Below are 23,936 nucleotides of genomic sequence, written 5' to 3' on the forward strand. Positions count from 1 at the left end.
TAGCTTGTGTTACAGCATTCCTTTGCTATCACTCAGGAATAGTTGCTCAGGCATCTTGCTGTGTTTTTTGGAAGGACTGGGGACAACGCTTAAACCTTCTCAGACACCAGGACTAAGATAGTTCCACCATGGCTGGTGGCTTGCCATGTCATATTGTGTTCTGAGGCCCTGGGCCCTGCCATGACCTTGGCCATCCCACGTGACACCGGGATAGTCCCTTGGAGCTTTTTGTACCCTTTTGTGACATTTCAGTGCTTATCTGTGACTGTTAGGTATCTGATGTTCTCCTGAGGAGGGAGGGATTGCCCTGGAGGGAGAAAGTAGAGTCAACATTACTTAGTAAGCTCTTAGGGGTCTTGCTTTTAGAATTATTATGTTTGGATTTTTGAAATTCCTATAGTTTTCTCATATAATTTCTTGTTTTATTATTGAAAATTTACTTGAAAGACAGGCAGATCTTTTATCCACTGGTTCACTCCCCAAGTGCCAGGGCTGGCCAGGCTGAAGCCAGGAACCAGGAGCTCCATCCAGGTCTCCCACATTGGAGGCAGAGACTCAGGCACGTGGGCCATGGTCTGCTACCTCCCAGGCTGGGCAGACTCAAACCCATCACCTCTGATGTGGGATGGGGGGATCCCAAGTGGTGGTTTCCCCCCACTGTGCCACAATGCCAGCTCTTGTTGAGGGAATAAAATGGGATGATGTATTCTTCATTGCACATCAGAGGGGAGAAATGAATGTGGAAAACCATTTCCCCAGAATTCAAGCATCAGTAGGCACCATAGAAGTCACACATGAGAAGCCCTTTGAGGACAATGAAAGAATGTGGGGAAAAAAAATCCCTTAAAACAAACCACATTTGCCAGAAGTTAGATCTTGCTGGTGGACATCAGAGGATTTGTTCTGTTGTGGTCTTAGGCAGCTAGTTCAGGGTCATGAACTTGAAAGCCACACCTTCCCCACCTTCCTGGTCCTTCCTGCCCACATGACACTCACCTAGCACATGGAACCTGACTGGGGCAGTATTGCTTTGTTGCATGACCACTGTGCTCACAGCCCCCCATAAAGGCCCATGATATGGAAGGGATCTTTCTCTTGGTTGTGTGCTTCCCTCGCTCTTGCACTCTGACTCTTGGCCTCCCCAGTACCTGCTTGCTCTCTGCTTTCCAGAGATCCTGAGGCCAGGTAGTTCCTGAGCAAGGCCCCTGTTGTGTGTGTTCCTCACTGTCTGTTCACTGCTTCTGTGAGTCAGTGGAGATGCAAAAACACAAAGATGATTTGTGTTTCTAATTTATGTACTTTCAAGATTTCCGGGAGAGGTGAGGCCTAGCAGTAATGGAAACTGGACAGAGAAGTCAGGGAAAGGTGAGTGTCTAGCTTTCTAAGTGAGTCCAGGTTATTTACTGCCTGTCTCTTGGGACAATTTATATTGTAAGGGAAGCTGGGACATAGGTCTTCAGTTTAATGGATGGACTTCACGTTAATGACCATTTGTTCCTCTCAGGGTTTCAATTCAGACTAGATTGCCATGTGGACTTGTCATTTGCTCATTTCTGGTGGGCCCTGCCATCATCACGCTTGGTTAATGATACACCTTAGTACATCCTAGACTTGTCTGGGATGATCTCTTTTACACTCTACAACAAGTCAAGGAAAAAGCCCTATCACGCCTGGCGCAGTAGCCTCGTGGCTAAAATCCTCACCTTGCACGCACCAGGATATGAGTGCTGGTTGTAATCCCAGCAGCCTCAGTTCCCACTCAGCTCTCTCTTTTTGGCCTGGGGAAGCAGTCAAGAATGGCCCAAAGACTTGGGACCCTGCACCCATGTGGGAGACCTGGAAGAGGCTCCTGGCTCCTGGTGCAGCTCTGGCAGTTGCGGTCACTTGGGGAGTGAATCATTGGACAGAAGATCTTCCTCTCTGTCTCCTCCTTTGTATACTTGCATTTCCAATAATAAAAAAAAAAAAATCTTAAAAAAAGAAAAGCCCTATTGGGCCTGGCAGCATGGCCTAGTGGCTAAAGGCCTCTCCTTGAATGTGCTGGGATCCCATATGGGCACTGGTTCTAATCCCGGCAGCCCTGCTTCCCATCCAGCTCCCTGCTTGTGGCCTGGGAAAGCAGTCGAGGACGGCCCAAAGCCTTGGGACTCTGCACCTGTGTGGGAGACCTGGAGGAAGTTCCTGGCTCCTGGCTCAGGATCGGCACAGCACCGGCCATTGCAGTCACTTGGGGAGTGAATCATCGGACAGAAGACCTTCCTCTCTATCTCTCCTTCTCTCTGTATATCTGACTTTGTAATAAAAATAAAAAATAAGTCTTAAAAAAAAAGCCTTATCAATGGAAAGAAGGAAGGTAAAATTTTTCTGCAAAAGATTTGCAGGAATCAGTCTTTAGCAGGACTCAGAACTTGCCAGTGAGAGCGTGGGTGTCTACAGGCAAGCCTCCCACCACAGCCCTGGAGACCACCTATCAGTACCCCTCAGAGAGTTCAGTACTGGAGGAGCTGGGTCTGGCCGAGGTCGCCAGTGTCCCTTATCAATGAACTCACACAGAGGAAAAACCCTGTGAGGATAAAGCAACTGGCAAACCTGGCACTCTCAAGGCAAATGTCAACGTCAGCCAGTCACACAGAGGGAACTGTGAAAGTGAAAGAGAGGTGGAAAAACCCTGGGCTGGGGGGTCACAGCTCAGCAGGCTCCTGGGGAATTCACGCTCAGGGGCAATCCTATGCTTCTTAGCTCTGACATTTGCATCCATTTGGACACTGAACCAGCCAATGGAAATCTTTCTCTCTGTGTCTCCTTCTGTAAATCTGCCTTTCCAATAAAAATAAATCAATATTTAAAAAAATGATAAAGAATGCTTGAATTTGAGTCCCAACTACTCTGTTCCGGATTAGTTTCCTGTTAACATGCACCATGGCAGACAGCAGGTTGATGACTAAGTACTTGGGTCCCTGCTGTCCATGTGGGAGACCCCAGTTGAATTCCTGGTTCTTGCCATTTGAGGAGTGAACTAGCAGGTGGAAGATCTTTCTCTGCCTTCCTACTAGTTAATAACAAAATAAATAAAAACAATTTAAAAAAACCAATTTGGAGCATCATGTTTTAATGAGTGTTAATGGCTTTCTGCTGTAGCTTCTTGGGCTTTATGTGTCCAGGTCTCCCGACGTGCCCATGTTTGTCTCTTGCTTGGGTCCTTCTATTTCTCTTAAGTTCCTCCTTTGTTGAAACAAGGAGTACTTGGTCTGAGTCACCTACAAAATGTTAGATAGCTCAGAGCAGTAAAGGAGCTTAGGAGAACACCTCACTGAGTCCTAGTCTTAGACATGTGAGGTATTGCTTATCTCTTCTTGAGGTTGATATATGTGGTGTAGTATGCTAAGCTTCTGCATGTGGCACAGGCATTCAGATAGAGGCTGGTTCTAATCCTGGCTGCCCCATTTTCAATTCAGCTGCCTGCTGGTATGCCTGGGAAAGCAGCAGAGGATGGCTCAAGGCCTTGAGACCTTGCACCCGTGTAGGCTATCTAGAAGAAGCTCCTGGTTCTCAGTGTTGGATTTGCTCAGCTCTGGTTATTGGGGTTATTTGGGGAGTGAGTCAGTGGATGGAAGATCTTTCTCTTTTGATCTCTTCCTGTCTCTCTATATCTCTGACTTTCAAATAAAATAAATAAATTTTTAAAAATTGTCCCCCCCTTTTTTTTTTCAAAGAAGTAAATGAATGTGGGCAGGCTGAGGTGGTTTGGGAGGCTGTTGTAGGCTTTGGTGGGGCAATGACTAATTTCTGGATCTCCTGACTTCAGAGCACTCAGATCGGGAAGCAAAACTTAACCTTTATTTAAAACAGGGGCGCTTAGTGCATCACCGACCACAGCAGTTTCACTGGGTGCTGGTATTTGGGGAAATGTCCCGACCACCTCTCTTTCCAAATCACAGGCCCAATTGGCACTAGAAGCATCAAGTTGCATCTGCTTAGTTTGGGGACATCCTGAGTGATGCTGCATCTGGGCCAGAACTGGACCACTCCCAGAGGCTTGGCGCCTCCCCTCTTTCTGGCTGCTGAGCCCCACATTCCTGCTGCCCTCCTGGTGGTGGCTGAGCCTGGTGGGATCAAGGGCAGGGAGAGGTGGCTGGGACAAGGCCTTTTAGAAAGAAAAAGAGAGACAGAAGCAGCCCTGTGGTCTGGGCCTTTGATATAACCTTTACTTAAAATAGCTGAGATTCCTGGGCTCAAGTCAGTGGGAAATCTAGCCTGGAATCTGGGACCTGCAGGCTTGTTCTCCACCCCTATTCCCCTAAATGTCTCATATTTTCAATGTAAATGTGTTTCTGTGAATCAGGATTGAAATAAAGTCCAGATGTTAGACAGTTAATGTGTACATTCTCTAGCCTATTCTTTCCACCCTTTGCAATGTATGTGTAGGAGCAACCACATTTTTTTTTAAGTCTTACAGTATGGCAGCCTAGGCTCTGCTGATTGCCCCTCGGCAGGCATGCCTGTGTTCCCTGACCTGCTTGGGAGTTGCGCTCCGAAGCCTGATCAGACTGCAGCTCAACGTTCACTTTTGCAGTGAACGTCCAATGGGAAGTCACACTCCCTGCTGGTGTTTCTTTTGATGACGTCAGAAGCCAATGGTGACCCTCAACTAGCCTGGTGTCTCATCAGGAGTCACAAAATGGTGCTTTCCGAGTCCCATCAGTTCTTTGTTCCTTTACTAGATGAACTACGACTGCAAGGCAAATTGCTTTAATCTCCATGTGGTCAGTTAGGGTTCCAATGGGGAAGATAGCCTTAGCGTTTGAGTCACTGTACCACCGTTTTCTCAATTGCTGGCTTGACAATCTAAATTCCACCCAAAGTGGCCATTTTCAAAATAGCGAATGAGGGCCTGGTGCGATAGCCTAGTGGCTAAAGTCCTCTTCTTGAACGTGTCGGGATCCCATATGGGCACTGGTTCTAATCCCGGCAGCCCCACTTCCCATCCAGCTCCCTGCTTGTGGCCTGGAAAAGCAGTTGAGAATGGCCCAAAGCCTTGGGACCCTGCACCTGTGTGGGAGATCCAGAAGAGGCTCCTGGCTCCTGGCTTCAGATTGACTCAGCTCTGGCTGTTGCACTCACTTGGGGAGTGAATCATCAGACGGAAGATCTTCTCTGTCTTTCCTCCTCTCTGTATATCTGACTTTGCAATAAAAAAATAAGTCTTAAAAAAATAGCGTATGAAATCAGAGATTTAAACATGCTCAGTATACTTTGGGTCATTGCGATTGTTCCTCTCAGCAGTCCTCAGACTGACCAATATTTAGCAAGTTTTTTAAGACTTAGTTTATTTTTCATTTGGAAGGCAGAGAGAAGGACACACACAACACACACACACACACACACACACACACACACACACACACACACGCCTTCCATCCACTGGTTCACTCCCCAAAGGGCTGCAAGAGTCATAACTGGGAGCCATAAGCCTCTTCCCGATTTCCCAAGTGGGTTTAGGGACCCAAGGACTTGAGCCATCCTCCATTGCTTTACCAGGCCATAAACTGGTAGCTGGATTAGAAGTAGAGCAGCTGAGACAGGACTCAGTGCCCATGTGAGATGTTGATGCCACAGGTGGAAGCTTAGCTTGCTATGCCACCTTGCTGGCCTCAAGAATATCTTAACCCTCTTCTGAGATATTCCTTAAATCTTTTTAATGATTTTTCTTACTTTTGAAGAAATGATATCTTTAAGAAGGAAAAAACAGAATGTGGAAACAATGGTCTTATCTACTTTCCTGTAGCCCTTGACCCTTTGTGCCCTAATGAACTATGTAAAGATCATCAAAATATAATAATAATAATAATAATAATAATAATGTAAAGAAATGCTATGTTATTTGAAAAGCAGAAGGGGCAGAGGAGGATGCTTCCATGCTCTGATTCTGTGACAGCTGGGGCTTGAAATTCCCTCCTGGTCTCTCATGTAGGTAGCAAGGACCAAGGGAGGACCAAGGCCACATCACCGTCAGCTGTGGCCTTCCAGGTAGGCTAGCAGCATGAGGTGTGGAGGAGCAGAGACTAAGTAGGCATTCTGATACAGGATGTAGATTTCTCAAGCTGTGGCTTAACCCATTGTGCTACAACATTTTCTTTATCTCCCCCCCCCACCTTTTTTTTAATGCTTTGTAATACTTAATATTCAAGTTCAGTCAACTTCCTGTTATTAGACATTTGGGTCCTTTCTGGTATTTGATTTTGCCTAGGGGCTGCGGTAAATAACCTATGCGAATAAGTTTCCACTTCGCCAGTGACTTTTTTTCCGAACTGGATTCTTGGAAGTGGTTTGCAGGCTCAAAGAGGAAGCACACATTTAACCCTGCTAGCAGTTGCCAGTCTAATTCCCCTCCACAGCGGTTGCCTCACCCTGCATCCTCTCCAACAGTGTACAAGAGTGCCTGTTCCCCTGCAGCTTTGCCAGCAAAGTGTGCTGACAAGTTTTGGGACTTTCGCCAATCTGATAGTTAAATGTTCCTTTTGTACAGTTTTGATGTTTCCTTTTTTTTCTTTTTTTAAGTAGAAGCTAGGCTAAACATCTGTTCATGTGTTGTGAGTTCCTTTACATTCTGATTTTCTTTCTGTAAGCGGTTTATATTCCTTGTCCAATTTTTAAATTAAACAGGTTCTTTACCTCCATTTGTAGATATGCTGTCTATTAAGGATGTTAGCCATCTGTCCATGGTAAGTTTGCCATCTGTCATTTTACTTTGCTCATAGTAATTTTTTTCTTTAAAATAGGGCCTGGCACAATAGCTTAGTGCCTAATGTCCTTTCCTTATATGTGCCAGGATTCCATACAGGTACCTGTTTAGATCCCGGCTGCTCCACTTCCCTTCCAGTTCCCTGCTGATGGTGTGGGAAAGAAGCAGAAGATGGCCTAAAGCCTTGGGACCCTGCACCTGCGTGGAAGATCCAAAGCAGCTCTTGGCTTTGGATCAGTTCAGCTCTGGCCATTTTGGCTACTTAGGAAGTGAACCAGCAGATGGAAGATCTTTCTCTCTGTCTCTCTTTTTTGTAAATCTGCTTTTTCAATTAAAAAAAAAAAACACACACACACACACACTAAAAAAAAGCATAGCGTTTCTTATTTTGATGTAGTCAGATTTATTAATTGTCCCGCTCCCCGCCAATGCGGTCATACAGTTAACAACAGTTGTGAAAGCCTCTTCCCTTCTCTAATTGTAGAAGTCACTTGTTTGCTCCTAATACTGTGTGGGTTTTTTTTTTTTTTTAAGATTCTGTGTGATAACTCTTTTTAAAAAGATTTTATTTTTATTGTGAAGTCAGATATACAGAGAGAAGAGATAGAGAGGAAGATCTTCTGTCTGTTGATTCACTCCCCAAGTAGCAATGGCCGGAGCTGCGCTGATCTGAAACCAGGAGTCAGGAGCCTCTTCTGGGTCTCCCATGTGGGTACAGGGTTCCAAGGCTTTTGGGCTATCCTCGACTGCCTTCCCAGATCACAAGCAGGGAGCTGGAAGGGAAACGGGGCTTCCAGGATTAGAATCAGTGCCCATGTGGGATCCTGGCACGTGCAAAGTGAGGACCTTAGCCGCTAGGTGACTGCACCAGACACTGTGTGGTAACTTTTATATTTTTTTTATGTGACAGCTCAAATTTGGTATTATCAGTTCCTCTCCCTGACCTATCCCTTCAGCTGGACTCTTCCTCTTATGGCTTGCTTGGCTTGGACTAACCTGGACGAGCATCACCATTCCCAGCTGCTCAGCTGCGGTCTTTAGGTCCCATCCCATTGCTTCTTTCCCCTTCCTGGACATGTGACTTCTGCAGACAGTTTTCTGGGAGTTCAAAGTAGGGGGTGGGTTTCAGGGCCTGGACAGAGTGTGCTGCAGGCCTGCCTAGCAAGTGATTCCAGCTGGACTTCCTGCAGGTGTTCGGACTGCCTATGGTGCCCCATGGGATCGGGGAGGAGAAGTGGCAGGTGTAGGCTGATGTTGGCGTGTTCTGGAGCTGCCTCTGCTGATGATGTGAGCGTTTCCTGCTTCCTGTTTTCCTTCCACCCCTGCTTTTGACTCCCACATTATGAAAGACCGGAGAAGGCTGGGTCAGGGAAGGAGGAGTAGGCTGAGATGGGAGCCTGTCCTCCTGGATGCTCACCTCATGCAGCTGCCAGCAGATCCCAATCTGCCATGCCTGCTCCTTCCCCTGGAATATTTTCCCACAGCCAGGTGCCAGGGCTGAACAAGCGCTTCACACTCAGTCATCCACTGTTGACCCGTTCGTGGGCGGAGGTTGCTATTTCCATGAGGGAGAAGCTCAAGCTAAGGGCAACAGTAGGATTTGTTTATGGCATTGAACTCAGACTCAACATCCCTGAGTAGGCTGCTTCCAGAATGCAAGGTTCACAGTAGACCTTATTTCCCTTCGTTCTCCCATCTGAAGACCACCCTTGGCCATCACCCCCGATGCTTCTCAGGTCTGCTTAGCTCAGAGGTGGGCAGTGGAGCCCACCAGCTGTCAGTATTACGATCTGTGGCCAGAAAGGTGCTCTGGGATGCTGTTGCTTATCCTTGTGTTGGGTCCCTGTTGCAAGTTTTTGGGTGACTGCACGAGAAAGGAGGGAGGAGGCCTGGGAGAAAGAGAGCCAAGTGCTGGGGGCAAGTGGTGGAGCCTGTAGGCAAGTGCTGGGCATGTGGCTGGAAGGGGCCTGAACTATTATGATGTATCAGGTTAATTCTTTGTCCATAACCGGTATCCAACAGGAGTGCCAATTCATGTCCCGGCTGCCTCACTTCTGGTCCACTTCTCCGTTTATGGTCTAGAAAAGCAGTAAGGGATGGCTTAAGTCTTTGGGCTCCCCTGCATTCACATGGGAGACCTGGAAGATGTTCCTGGCTCCTAGCTTTGGATTAGCTCAGCTCTGGCTGTTGGGGCCATTTGGGGAGTAGACCAGTAGAAGACCTTACTCTCTGTATTTCCTTCTTTCTCTGTAAATCTGCCTTTCAAATATAATAAATCTTTTAAAATATATTAAAAATTAAATACAGAAAAGTGGTCACATGTGGGTGACAATGGTTCTGTTTTGTTTCCTGAGATAATTCTGTCTTACTTGTCTCATTCCATTTGGTTTTCAGACAGCACAGTGGGATGGGGTCAGAATCTAGACCCAGCTCCTGTTTGCAACTTTCCAAGCACGTCATCCTGGATACTCCAGATCTGCACATTTTCAGTTGGGCCCCGACAGCCTTCTTATTATTTTTATTTAACAGCAAAGTTACAGAGAGAGAAGGAATTGCGGAGATAGAGAAATCCATCTTCCCATCCACCGCTGGACTCCGCAAGCGCCTACAATAGTCAGGGTGGGGCCAGGCTGAAGCCTGGAGCCTGGACATCTATGTGGGGCTCCCCTTGTGGGTGACAGGGACCCAGCATTGAGCCCTCAGCTGCTGCCTCCCAGGATGCACAAGCAGGAAGCCGAATTGGAAGGCGGGGTGGGGCTGTATTCCTGGCCCTTTGATGCAACATTCTGGCATCCCAAGCAGTGGCTTCAGTTACTGAGCCATAATGCCTACCCTCAATCTCCAACTTAAGAATTAGTGATTTTCTATAAAATTCCAGATTTCTAGCTTTTAAAAAATGTGGCTAACATCGCAAGGCCAAAATTCTTTACTAATAATTGGTAACAGTCGGTGGAGTGGGCATGGGGTGTGGGTTGTTGTTCAACTCGTTTTCTTGCTGATTTTCTCGCTTTGCCTTGCCGGTAGCTGAGCCTTAGGTCCCCCTCCCATCCCTCTGTCCCCACACATCCTCCTCCCTATTTTTGTTCTTGTGAAGTTAGTACTCAACATGTTGCTAGAAGATTCCATAACTTCAGGACCACTTCTGAGACAGTTCCGGTCTTCAATCTTCAGGAAAAGCCCGTGAAGACTCAATTTATGTGTTTCAAAAGAATGACAAGAGGGGATTTTTTAAAAAGTTTCCCACACACAGCAATGATAAATGATTGAGGTGATGGGAATGCTAATTACCATGATTACATTACTTTCCAAGAATGATGCAACAATTAAAAAGGAATCCATGAATCAATTGCAGGAGGAAATGATCTTTTTTTTTGCAGTGGTATGTGATATGTGTATTGTGTGAGTGGGTACATGTGTGTGACATGTGTGCGAGTGGATGCATGTGCTTGCATGACTGGGTGCATGTGTGTGACTGCGTGAGTTATATGTACGTGACATGTGTGCGAGTGAGTGCATGTGTGTGTGAGTGGGTGTACTGTGTGTGAGTATGTGTGTGTGTGCACAGATGAGAGCAGCTAGTCTCTCGAGAACCCACTGCTTGTCTTGCTGTTCCTTTCCTGTGCCTAACAATGCATTTGCATGAATAAGAGCTGACAAATGGCGAGGAGGCCATGGCCATGTTAAAGAATCTTGTTTCAAGGTCGCTATCAGTGAGGGACAGTATTCACTGCTACTAAGGCAAACCTGAAGGACGGTGGCATAAGCAAATGGGAGAGGTTAAAGTAAATCTAGAAGTGGGGACAGAGGTTCCAACAGCCTAAGAGCCCCGAGAACAGGCAGGAAGCCAGTGTGATAACCACATTTCCTAGCGTCTCTATTCTGCGGCTTTGACTTTGGGGTCTCGCTGACAGTGGAAGAGGAGTCCCTTCCTGGGCTGCCACCTACAAGCCAACCAGTCTGCAGCTCATATCTGCCTCTGCCATCCTTCTCTGTTAAGCTCTGTTCTTGTGGCCACTGTAACCTCGTCTTGGACATCCCGAGAAAATCCCCAACCTCCTCAAGCCAGCTATAATGATTCAATCATGAACCTGCTTGCCCTGCCTTACCTGTCCCTGCCTGCAGCAGGAGCCACTCTCACCTGCTCTCACCTACTGACACCTGTTCCCTCTGCCTCCCAGCTGAGCACGGGACATCAGGTGGCTACTTCCTGATTCTGGTGAGCAGTGAGTAAATGCCCAATCATTGTCATCAGCCCTGGGTCTGTGTCTCACTGCACCCAGCTGCAGCAAAGCCCGGCTGCCTCCCCTTGCCACTCAACCCAGCTGCTGAGCCACTGTGCTCCTGGCTCACTCCACCTTGCACCGAGTGTCTCATTTCCTGTTTCATTTCTTGCCCTAACAGTTACCATGTTTTATAAAAAATATTTATTTTATTTATTTGAAAAGCAAAGTGACAGAGAGAGAGAGAGAGAGAGAGAGAGAGAGAGGTTAGAGAAGCTGGGACTGGTTTGGGCTGAAGCCAGGAGCCTGGATCTCCATCAGGATCTCCCATATGGGTGACAGGGATCTAAGCACTTGAGTCATTATCTACTGCTTTCCTGCAACATCAGCAGGAAGCTGGATCAGAGGGGGAGCAGCTGGAATTCACACAGGTGCTTTGATTTTGAATGCTGATGTTATAAGTGGTGGGTTAATTTGCAGTGCCACATACTGGCCCCATACCTTTGTTTATGATTTCTTAATTTTTTTAAAAAAAGTTTTATTTGTTTTTATTGCAAAGTCAGATATACAGAGAGGAGGAAAGACAGAGAGGAAGAGCTTCTGTTTGTTGATTCACTCCCCAAGCGGCTGCAGCAGCTGGAGCTGAGCTGATCCAAAGCCAGGAGCCTGGAGATTCTTCCAGGTCTCCCACATGGGTGCAAGAACCCAAGACTTTGGGCCATCCTTGACTGCTTTCCCAGGCCACAAGCCGGGAGCTGGATGGAAAATGGGACCGCCGGGATGAGAACCAGCGTCCATATGGGATGCTGGTACACGCAAGGCGAGGACTTTAGCCACTGGGGTATCGCGCGGAGCCCCTTTGTTTATAATTTATCTCCCCTCACCATACTACAAGCTCCTTAATGCCTGAAAATTTTAAAAATTTGTTTTTATCATTTTTTTTTCCTGCTAACTCCCCAGACCTGAAACCAATACTTGGCAGGTGTCTGTAGAAGGTGTGAATGGATGACTGGTGCTCAGCCCTCAGCTTTGTGCCCCTGGCAGGAGCAAGTGGGCGGAGTCACAGGCCCAAGGGGTTGGTTGAGTCAATGCCAGGGAAGCACTTTTCTGGAAATCTCATTGAGGTGAGTCAGCATGACATTGCATGTGCGGAAACCCACACAGGCACTCCTACCTGCACGGAAGGTTAAGGGAAAGCCATTTTTTTTTTTTTTCAAGCTTATAACTTTGCCAACTACAACAAACTGGGGAAATTCCACTGAAGAAGTGCCAGGCACCTGGGTGCCTGAGATTCCTAAGGTTCCCAGGCCCCGAGTCACAAGGTGGGGGCGGGGGGTGTGTGTGGCCCCCTGGTCCTGCTGTCCTCTCCTCACAGCCTAAGAGTAACATCTACTTCCCTGAGCTTCCCCAACTCTGATTCCTTAATTTCATGCTTGCTGTTTATTTGCTGGCTTTCCAAGATGTAATCACCCAGAATTCCAGGAACTGTGAGTAGTAAAAAAGCCCCTTGAAGCTGCCAGCTGTGCTATTTTGGGATTTCACTATTCCTACCCACGCAGTGGCTTCAAGTCCATCACGCAGCTTCCCAACTGTGTGTGTGCGTGTCTGCAGGAAGCTGTGCCCATGATCTCAGGGAAAGGAAGAGACAAAAACTGTGTGCCCTTTGCTTTTCTCCCAAGGCTACTGTCCCCAGAGGTAAACGTATTTCAAATGGAGAATCAAGAGCTCCTGATCTATCTACCTTTCTTTGTTTCTTTGTTTCTTTGTTTCTTTCTTCCCTCCTTTCTTTATCTTTTTTTTTAAAGCTTTACTTATTTTTATTGGAAAGACAGATATACAAGTAGCAGGAGACAGAGAGAAAGATCTTCCATCCACTGGTTCACTCCCCAAAATGGCCAGAGCTGAACTAATCCAAAGCCAGGAGTTTCTTCTGGGTCTCCCATGTGGGGGCAGGGTCCCAAGGCTTTGGGCCGTCCTCTGCTGATTTCCCAGGCCACAAGCAGGGAGCTGGATGGGGAGTGGAGCTGCCGGGATACAAACTGGTACCCCTGTGTGACGCTGTGCTTGGAAGTGGAGGATTAGCCAGATTAGCCAGTTGAGCTACTGAGCTGGTCCCTCTCTCTGATTCTTTCAAGATTTTATTTGAAAGGCAGAGTTAGAGAGAGAAAGAGAGAGAGAGATATGTTTTTCATCTGATAGCTCCCTCTCCAAATGACTACAATGGCCAGGGATATGCCAGGCTGACTGCAGGAACCTGGAACTCTGTCCTGGTCTCCTACATGGGTGACAGTGGCCTAAATGCTTGAACTATCATCTGTTGCCTCCCAGACTCACTAGCCAGAAGTTGGATCTGAAGTAAAGTAAGCACACTTGAAATAGGCTCTCTGATATGGGCTTAAGGAGTCCCAAGTGGCAGTGTAGCCTGCAGCGCCACAATACACATCCCTCATGTTTTAGAGGCAGATGACTTCTGATGGTGGCACCCAAGTGAGATGAGTTTTCTGGTGTCTCATCTGTGGGGGTCACAGTCTCTAGTCTTCAGAAATTAGGAAATCATTAAACTCACCTTAAAATGTTGATTCAGTTATGACCATAGAGAGTTGGTTAAGCAGGCTAAGTTAGCTGTTGAGTCCAGTGACATCTTGAAGCTGCCATTGTAACACAGGTCTGAAGGAGGGGGACTCTAGGCAAAGAGGCTGTGGTACTGAATCTGCCCACTTTGCCTCTTCCTGATCACTCATCAGAGCCCCCGCGTCCCCAGGACACACCTCTGTTGAACACGGTTCACCAGTGGGTGAGGATGGATTCCAGGCATGGGCTGCCAGAACAAGGGACACAACCCAGGCTTTCCCCGTGTGCCTCGTGCATCCCTGCAGGTGCCTGCTCCTTAGATGGGGGCATGCCTGGGACTACCTCCTCCTCAGTCGCTCTCCAGGTCCTTACTCAGCACCTCTACCCTCCAGCCCCAGTTAAGCTGCTACCTGCAGCATTAACATCCCTTATGGACACCAGTTCAAGTTCCGGTTGTCCATTTCTGATCTAGTTACCTGTTAATGTAGTTGGGAAAGAAGTACATTAACTCTCACATGGGAGACCCGTAAGAAACTCCTGGTTCCTGGCTTCCACCCCTAGCTGTTGTAGATGTTACAGTGTGGATAAAATGTTAGAATAATAGAATGCTATGTTAGAATATGATAGAATGCTAGAATGGAGTATTTTTGTTGGGTTTCTTTGTGCTGAGAAAACTGCTACTTTGCTACGCCAGGAGGCGCCTGGACTCTGGGAGGATTCTGCTTTAGCGATAAATCTGTTCCTTGCGGCCCTGCAACCTTGTGGCAGGAGGGCAGAGGGAGGCGCAATTCTTCTCCTGTCCCAGGAACAGGAGGAAGATAAGGGTGTGAGAATGGGATGAGCCATATAGGTAATGGGTATGGGAACGGAACAGAGTGCCTGTGCTTAAAGGCCATAAAAATTAACATGTCTAAAGTTGTTACTTTTCATGTATTTCTCAGCCCAAAAGGGCCTATATAATCTTCTGTCTTGGGCTAGTTCGAGGTCCATCTGCTGCTTGGCTGGCCTGCGTGCCCCAAGTGCAGTCTGACCCCAGCATGCTGGTGCAATAAACTCAGTTTGCTGTTTGCATTACCAGTGAGACTCTTTGCCGCTCTCTGGGGGTTGACCAGCTTGCACCCTGACGTCCGGGGGCTTTAGCCTGGACTCTAACATGGCCATTTGTGCGGGAGTGAACCAGCAGATAGAAGATCTTCCTCTGTGTTTCTTTGTTTCTTTTTCTACAACTCTGCTTTTCAAATACATAAATAAATCTTAAAAAAAAAAAAAAATCAAGGGCCTGCCTGGCACAATGGCTCAATTGGCTAATCCTCCCCTTACAAACACTGATCCTACACGGGTACCAGTTCATGTCCCAGCTGCTCCACTACCCATCCAATTCTTTGCTTGTGGCCTGGGAAAGAAGAATAGTTCAAGTCCTGGGGAACCTTCACCCCCATGGGAGACATGGAAGAAGCTACTGGCTCCTGGCTTTGGATCAGCTCAGCTCTGGCCGTTGTGGCATTTAGAGGTGAACCAGTGGATAGAAGATCTTTTCCTCTGTCTCTCCTTCCCTCTGTAAATCTGCCTTTCCAATACAAATAAAATAAACCTTTAAAAAAATTAATAGCCGCCTGCACTGTGGGAGTTAAGGCAGTTAAGCCCCACCAACTGCACTGGCATTCCACATGGGGTCCAGCTCCTGTCCCAGCTGTGATCTGATGATGCGCCTGTGGAAACAGCAGAAGATGGTCCAGGTGCTGGGCGACCTACTACCAACATGTGTCACTCTACCTTTTTTTTTTTTTAAATACTTACTTATTTAAAGTCAGATATACAGAGAGAGACAGACAGACAGGAAGATCTTTATCTGATGATTCACTCCCCAAGCAGCTGCAATGACTGGAGCTGAGCTGATCCGAAGCCAGGAGCCTGGAGCTTCTTCCAAGTCTCCCATGTGGGTGCAGGGTTCCAAAGCTTTGGGCCGTCCTCGACTGCTTTCCCAGGCCACAGTCAGGAAGCTGATGGGAAGCAGGGCTATTTGGATATGAACCAGCACTCATATGGGATCCTGGCATGTGCAAGGTGGGGACTTTAGCTGCTAGGCTACAGTGCCAGAGCCAAAACTGCCTTTCAAATACATAAGAATAAGTCTTCCAAAAAAAAAAAAATCATATGGCTGAGTCAGAACACTCGTCCACCCCTTCCACTCCTCCCTTTTGCTTTCTGGCTAGGCTGTGGATGTGATGCCTGGTTGTGGAGCAGCTACCCTCGACACATAGAGACTAATGTGAGACATTCTGCAGGAGACAGGGTCTGGGGAGGGTGTCAGGCAGCTGGGCCAGCCCTGTACCACCAGCCCCAGGCTGCTGCTTTTTAAAGATTTATTTACGCTTTGAAAGTAACAGGTACAACGAGAGGGAGACATGGACAGAGAGAGAAGGAGAGAGAGAGCTTCCATGTGCTAGTTTATTCCTCAAATGGCTGCAATGGCCACGACTGAGCCAGGCAAAAGCCAGCAGCCTGGAACTCCGTCTGGGTCTCCACATGGGTGGCAGGGACGCTTGTGCTTGGATCATCTGCTGCCTTCAAGGGAGGCAGGGAGCTGGACTGGAAGTGGAGCAGGTGTGACTTGAAGTCTGTGTTCACAGGGGATGCCGGTGTCCCAGGCTGCAGCAGAACTAACTACACTTGATGCCCCCTGCCTCCCCCACCACACCCCTAACTCTTCCAGATGTGCAAGAAAAGTACACTTATGCCTCGCTAGGCCATTGCATTGGGTTTTTGATCCTAGAAAACCAAACACAAACTTAACTAGCACAACTTGTGTGTCATTTTGTTTAGGGCTGGAAAAATGGTGTCGGATCTGTTTTGGCCTCATAGCGGGTCTCCCTACATAACACCCAGACGCAAAATTCACAAAGATGTGCAAGGTGTCTGGCACTCTCAGACCCTGCCAAGGCCTCTGGGATGCCAGGCTCAGCCACAGGGAGTCTCTGGGCTCCAGGGTTCTCTCCTGTAAGCTAAGATGGCCTGGTGGGTGGTAGCAAGCATGGAGTTCCCTCCCTGCTCCCAGCCAGCCCCATCTCTCCTGCTGAGGCCGGCTGGGCAGATTTGCCACAAGCTTCACTCTGCAAATCCAGCAGGCCCAGAACATTCCTGTTTTTGTGACTCTTGGGTCCTGCATTTGGTGCCAATGACTCGTGTGTTCTTAGTCACCACTGGATTCCGCGATGGAGGGACCCACGTGGGTTAGAGACCGTGGTCCCCAGACCAGGGGGACAGATTCAGGTCCTCAGTGGGCTCTTTCTTACACAGAACAGCCTCCTCCAGGTGCCACTGCCACCCACCTGGGGCATGGGCAAGGAACAGGGGGCAGGCAGTTGGCCTTTCCCTGTCCAGGCTGGTGCTGAGGCCACCTGAGTACACTTTCCCAGAATTTTGGCTCTCTCTCACCTCCCAGGACAGTTCCACACTTTCAGTATTTGTCCCTGAATGTGAAACTATCTCCTTGTTATTGACTGATTCTGTGGTCTTCTGACAGCCTTTTGCCATTTGCTATTCCCTCGCGTGTGGGTCATGTGTCATCCGTGTGCCTTGTTTGTGCTCACTCCCTTTGATCTGAGCTTTCCTTTAGGTTTAGCCCATGACACTGGAAGGACCCGGCAGGAGCAGAGATGCTCCTCCCCGTGCTGGACCCTGTGACACTCTGCTGCTGCCATGGTCTTTGTGGCCCTTGCAGACTTGGGACTCAGCTCTGCCACCAGCCCTCAGGTTCCTCAGGACAGGGACGTCTGGCACCTGGTCCTGTCCTGGGGGAATGTGGCTCTTGTTTGATTCTTATTCCCCGATTTGGGAGGACAGAAGGGTTGTGCACCAAGCAGCATGCTCCGTTTATGCCAGGTAACTGTCAGGGAGCCATGACTGCTGTGGAGAGCTGGAAATAAAACCCACCTGCTTGGGCCTGGGGCAATGGCTCAGTTGGTTAATCTTCCCCCTTGCAAGTGCTGGATACCATGTGGGCACCATTTTGTGTGTCAACTGCTCTACTTCCCATCCAGCTCTCTGCTTCTGGCCTGGGAAAAGAGTGGAGGACGGCCCAAAGTCTTGGGACCTGCACCCACATGGGAGACTTGGAAGAAGCTCCAGGCTCCTGGCTTTGAGTCAGCTCAGCTCCAGCTGTTGTAACCATTTGGATAGTGAACCAGCAAATGGAAGATCTTTCTCTCTTTCTTTGTAATTCAACTTTTCCAATAAAAATAAATAAAATTTAAAAAGAAAAAACCCACATTGTCAGGGGCTTTTACCCTCAGGAGGAACACAAAGTCATCCCCTCCCGCCCTGCTGAATCACAAATTCACACCTGGTGAGGTAAGTCATGGGCATGGCTCTTTGGCCTCAGCACTGGCATCTATTTCTGTATCCATGGCGTGGGATTCCATCTCCGGAGCCCTTGACATTGCTCATCCACATGCCCAAACAGGAGTGAGCAAGGTTAGTTGCCCAGAAAAGGAACTCAATGGAGCAGGTCCCAAGGGCCCCTTGGCCCTGCACAGGCCCTGCACAGGCCTCCTTCAGGGTGGAGAAGAGAGGGTTGCCAGGCTTGGCGAAGAGGTGACAGCCTCCAAGCAGATGAGAGACCTGGAGGCTCAAGAGACAAGGTGGGCTGGAGAGTGGAGCCCAGAGTGGTCGTATAAATGGGAATTGAAACCTGGACTGTGGCTGAGATCACCCTGGGGGGTGTGGAGGAAGAGGAGGATGGGCTGGGGAAGGCTTCCCAACATCCACGTACCACCAGGAGGACACAGGTTACTGAGAAGGCTGGAAAGCAGGGAGAAAAAGGGAGATGAGGGCCACAGTTTCTGCCATAAGGTAAGAACAAGCAAGTGCCCACGGTACAGGGGGAGAGGGAATGAGGGGATGAGGCCAGACAACGTTGGCAGACTCACAAGCTGGGGAGGAAAATGAAGTTAGCAGAGTGTGTTGCAGAGGGAAGGGCACCATCTGAATCCCTGTGGGGACAGACTTGGGACTCAGCCACAGGACAGCCACCTGCAGCCAGCTCCTGCCAGTTCCTGCCGGTTCCTGCAGGTGCCTGTGGTACAGACAGACGCTGCCTTGTCCCTGGTCACACCCCTTTCTCCTGGTGGCCCCAGGTGGAGGCTGGGCAAGGCGAGGTGGTGGAGAGGTCTGCTTCCTGGGTTTTCTGCCCAGTCCTGCTTCCTGGGCCTGACAGTGCCTTGCATTCTGGGCTCTGATAGAAAATATTGAAAAGAAATCCTTCCTAAGAGTTTGAGAAGATGGAGGAGGAAGAGTACAAATGAAAAAAAAAAAATTGGGGGTATGGTAAACTTATTTATTTGAAACTCAGAGAGACAGACAGAGAGATATCTTTCCTTCTGCTGGTTCTCTCACCAATGGCTGGCAACAGCCAGCACTGGGCCAGGAAGCCAGGAGCCCGGGATGCAACCCATGTGGTCTCCCACGCGCGTGGCAGGGCCCAGGTACCTGAGTCATCACTGCTGCCTCCTGGCTGCACATCTGCAGGAAGATGGAATTGAAAGAGAAGCCAGAACTTGAACTCAGGCACTTTGAGACAGGAGGCAGGTGTCCGGAGCAGGGTCTTAGTTTCTTAGCTGCTGAGCCAAATGCCCCTCTCTGTGTATTCGCTTTATTTGAAAGGCCTTGATCTTCCATTTAATGGTTCACTTCCTGGATGTCCACAATAGCCAGGGTTGGGCCAGGCCGACACCAGGAGCCTGGGACTCAGTCCAGGGCTCCTCCACGGGTGGCAGGGATCCAAGTGCTTGGACGTTCATCCTCCCAGGGACTGCATGAGGAGGAAACAGATGTGGAGATGGGAGTCCGACTGGGCACTCACGGGACGTGGGCATCCCAGGCAGTGGTGGGTCTGGATGGTTTGAGCGAGGCGGGGTCAGGAAGCCACGAGCACCCCACCTCCAGCACTAGGGAGGACCAATTCCCAGGAGGTGGAGGGAGAGAAACTTGAAGCTGAAGTGGAAACGACGCTTCTCCAGACCTCGGAAGAGGTTGTGGGAAAATAGGGGAGAAAACAGAGGGAAACCTTGGGTAAAACCCACAAAACAGGAAGTCTGGGTAGAGAGAAAGACTTGCTTCATCTGCCTCAAAGCTATTCCATCTGTCAAGCAGGGTGTGCAGGGACAGCCTTGTGGTGTAGTAGGTTAAGCGGCCTCCTGAACTGCTGGCACCCCCTATGAGCACTGGTTCAAGCCCTGGCTATTCTGCTTCTGATCTAGTTCCCTGCTAATGTGCCTGGGAGAGCAGTGGAAGATGACCCAAGTCCTTGGAACCCTGCCTTCCATGGGAGATGGATAAGGTTTCAGGCTCCTGGCGTCAGCCTGGCCCAGCGCCAGCCATTGCAGCCACCTGGGGAGTGAAGCTGCAGTTGGATGGTTCCTATCTCTGACTTTTCCTCTCTGTAACTCTGCCTTTCAAATAAATAAAAATCAATCTCAAAAAAGAGAAGTATTTGCAGACCAATTCTGGAATTCCATGGACTTGCCCTGTCTTTTAAACACTGCTATTCAGAGGTGCATCGAACACGCTCTCTATAATATACAAGATGTGATCAAAATATTCAACAGGGCGGGAGTGATGGAACACGCTTGCGCCGTGAGAAGTTAGTTCCCATGTCTCCTGACTCTACCCCTTCTATTTCTGGTGTCACAAAATGCCCAAGTAGAAGCCAGCCCTTTGGTCTGGCACACTGCCTCATTCAGCTCTCTGGCGAGACGGCATGGGAGGACAGACGGCCACTGCCTGCCCGTGCTGAGCTCCAGTCGCCCCCTGCTGGCCACACTTAGTTTTTTTCCTCAGGCCTCGCAAAACTCATTTGAGTCTTTTGCTTAAGGTCATTGTCAAGGCACGTATTTAGCGGTTTAATTACTTGAAGTGTCACAGAAAGAGATAGAAGGATAGAGAAATCTTCCCTCTGGTGGTTCACTGCCCAAATGCCCGCAATAGCCATGGGCTGAGCCAGGTTTCACTTAGGAGCCAGGAACTCCATCCTGGTCTCCCCCGTGGATGGCAAGGGGCCCAGCACTGGGCCTTCCTCTGCAACCTTCCCAGGTGTTTTAGGGCAGAGCAGCCAGGGCTCGAGCTGGTGCACCCATATAGGATGCTGATGTTACAGGCAGCAGCTTAACCCACTGTACCATTTCTAACCTTTACCTTTTCTATCTGTGGATGGTGCAGCCAGACGGCCTCCAGCCAGGCCCTGCTGCTCTGCCTTGCTGTGTTTCCTCCAAAGCCGGTGGCGATGTTCTTAATTCATTTTTGTATGGCTCCCGGGCTGTAACCCACCACAACAAGGGGGAGAGCATGTGGAGAACAGCTGCGTTTTTTTCATGCTCTTTTCCTGGATTCGGCTTCGGCTTCCATCTTCCTAGAGTTCATTCCACGGTCCAAGGAAAAGCAGGGTCACCGCAGGCTCCTGCTCCGTGTCTCTGAGACGTTGTGCCCTGGCTGTGAGCCAGCACCCATCCCTCACTCGCCCTGCGTTTTCCTTTTTGTCATAACCAGTTTCATTCCTGTTTCCTTACCTGTCCCCCGTAGGGATGAAGACACCATCACTGGCGGCCTGACACTCCTTATATACTGACTAATAAATGTTAATGAGACACTGGGGAAGGAGGAAAGTGGGGGACGGGAACAACCCTAAAAAGGACACACTCACATTCTCCAGGTTGGCCAAAGTCCATCATGGCTGCCCAAGTCTAAATTGTTTTGGCCACTAGAGGGCACAGCTGAGCGCTTAAAAAAAAGTGCATTCTCCGAACTAGGAGAAGGAAGATGAAAATGTCCCCAGGAAAACACATTCGTGCAGATTCCAAGTACCATTTGATGTTTCACGGTGATTTTATTGCTGTTAAAGTATGAACAGCTTCTTTTCTGTCCTGCCTGTGTTTAAAACACCACCTGGTAGTAAGCCTGAGGCATGAACGTGTTCTCATCTGCTGCTGTTTCTTCCAAGTTTGTTTATGCATTTATAAGAGAGAGAGAGAGAGAGAGAAGGCTTCCACTTGCTAATTTGCTCCCCAATTGGCTGCAACAGCCAGGCTGCGCCAGGTGGAAGCCAGCAGTCAGGAGCTCCATTCTGGCCTGCTATGTGACCATCAGTGGCTTAAGCACTGGGGCCATGCCTTCTGCTGCGTTCCCAGGAGCGAGCAGGGAGCCAGAGTGCAAACACAGTGGCTGGGTCTTGAACTGGTGCTCCAGTTTGGGAAGCCGGGGCTGCCAGCAGCAGCCTAACCCATTGCACCCCAGTGCCGGCCCTTCACCTGCGCCCTTTGCCACGAACCTTCCCCGCTGGAAACGCTGGCCATGGAGCCACTGAATGTCTGAGTGAGCGGAGACGGTGAGGAGGGATCAGGGTGAATGTTTGCTGTGGAACTGACACTCGCATCCCCGTGTGGGAGAAGTGCCAACCAGGTGGGACTAAGGACAAATCAAAGGTGCCTCACGTGTATCCCCCTCCCCACTTTGGTGGCCTTTGGATGTGCCTTGGTGCCTGTGGGATTGCCTTGTGCCAAGGAAAGTGCTGAGAAAGGAGAAACCTTCAATCCTTAGTTCGTGTGTTTCTATATTTTTTACTGAGAATTAAAACATTTTTTTTCTAAAGATTTTATTTTATTTTTATTGGAAAGTCAGATAGAAAGAGAGGAAGAGAGACAGACAGGAAGATCTTCCATCTGATGATTCACTTCCCTAGTGGCTGCAGTGGTTGGTGCTGTGCCAATCTGAAGCCAGGAGCCTCCTCCGCGTCTCCCACGCAGGTGTAGGGTCTCAAGGCCTTGGGCCGTCCTTGATTGCTTTCCCAGGTCTCAAGAAGAGAGCTGGATGGGAAGCAGGACTGCCAAGATTAGAACTGGCACCCATATGGGATGTTGGCATGTGCAAGGTGAGGACTTTAGCCACTAGGCTGCTGCACTGGACCCAAGTTTTTTTTTTTTTTTAATTGGAAAGGCTGATTTACAGGGAAAAAGGGAGACTGAATGCTCTTCCATCTGCTGGTTCACTCCCCAAGTAGCTACAATGGCAGAAGCTGAGCTGGTCTGAAGCCAGGAGGTTCTTCTAGGTCTCCCAAGTGGATACATGGTCCCAAGGCTTTGGGTTGGCTTTACTGCTTTCCCAGGCCATAAACAGGGAGCTAGATTAGAAGTGGAGCAGCTGGGACATGAATTGGTGCCCATATGGGATCTCAGCACTTGCAGGTGGATTTCCTGGGAATTTTAAACAATTATTCCTGATATTTATTTTAGGTGAATAGATGGACTTATTTAACAGACATCCTATTCATTGCATAGGGGCTGGAGATAGCACTTTAATGAGAGGCAGAAAGAGAGAGAGACAGATACAGAGAGAACTTCCATCTGCTGCTTTGCTCCCTAAATGTCTGCAATAGTCAGGGCTGGGTCAGGCTAAAGCCACGAGCCTGACACTCCATTCGGGCCTCCCAGGTGGATGGTAGGGGCCCAAGCACTAGTGCACTAGCTGGAAGCTGGACTGGGCAGTCGCCAGCCCTGGCACCAGGCATTCTGATAAGGGATGCGGGTATTGCAGTCAGCAGCTTAATTGTTCTGCTAAATGCTTGCTTCTTGGGAGCTTTCTGACTTTGTCTTTTAGCTCTCCTGGAGTGAGATGGGGGCCCCAGGGGAGACCCTGCCACAGGGAGCGCCCTGTGCCCTGGTGTGCAGACAGAACTGCAGCTCTGTTCCCAGGGACAGTAGTTCTTCTATTGAAATGTCCTTGACTGTGAAGAATAAATATGAACCAAATGTGGTGCTCATTCCTGGTTCCTTTCTTCTACAGAGGAAGACCTTGAGTTGCTACTGAATATGAGAAAAAGTAGCATCTTGGGGACCACATGGCAAAGATGCAGTTGCTCACCGGTGATGCTGGGGATTAAACAAAAGCTGAAGCGACTGGTGCATTAGGACAGGACAGCAGGCTGGTGAGGGGGCAGTAGAAGACACGCAGGGAGACCCCGTGGGAAAGTAGACAGAGGGTGAGATAGGAGAGTAGCACAGGGTGTGTGGACAGTGGGAAAGAACGGTAAGTTAATTGCATTGCAAAAAGTGCAACACTGCGCACGGGTCTCGACAGCATGCATCTCTCATGGCCTTCTTGACTCACTTTGCCCAGTTACCAAGGCTGTGGAAAGCCTCAGTGAGAGGTGATGGATGTTAAGATGATGGCCGAGGGGTGGGGAAGATAGATGGGAACTGGCTGGGGTGGGAGGTGGGTTTCAGGGAGGCCGCAGATGAAGATGAAACAGAGCAACACTAATCTGGCATCCGGCGGGGGTGGGGGATGGGGTTGGGTTTAGGTTCCGTTTTCCATTCTGTGTGGCCTAGCTACTGAATTTGAGGGCTACACTTGAG

General features: G+C 49.0%; 1 long non-coding RNA gene across 1 annotated transcript; it reads right to left on the reverse strand.

Moving 5' to 3' along the window:
• Positions 1–1,091: 1,091 nt before the first annotated feature.
• LOC121167643 lies at positions 1,092–16,980 on the reverse strand. The gene is made up of 4 exons (XR_005885613.1): positions 16,969–16,980; positions 7,097–7,103; positions 4,596–4,603; positions 1,092–1,162 (listed from the first exon to the last, which is right to left on the reverse strand). It is a non-coding gene; the product is annotated as an uncharacterized LOC121167643 (long non-coding RNA).
• Positions 16,981–23,936: the final 6,956 nt, after the last annotated feature.

Source organism: Ochotona curzoniae, unplaced genomic scaffold (genome assembly GCF_017591425.1).
Source record: "Ochotona curzoniae isolate NIBS_2020 unplaced genomic scaffold, NIBS_Ocur_1.0 contig_1221, whole genome shotgun sequence".
NCBI lineage: Eukaryota > Metazoa > Chordata > Mammalia > Lagomorpha > Ochotonidae > Ochotona > Ochotona curzoniae.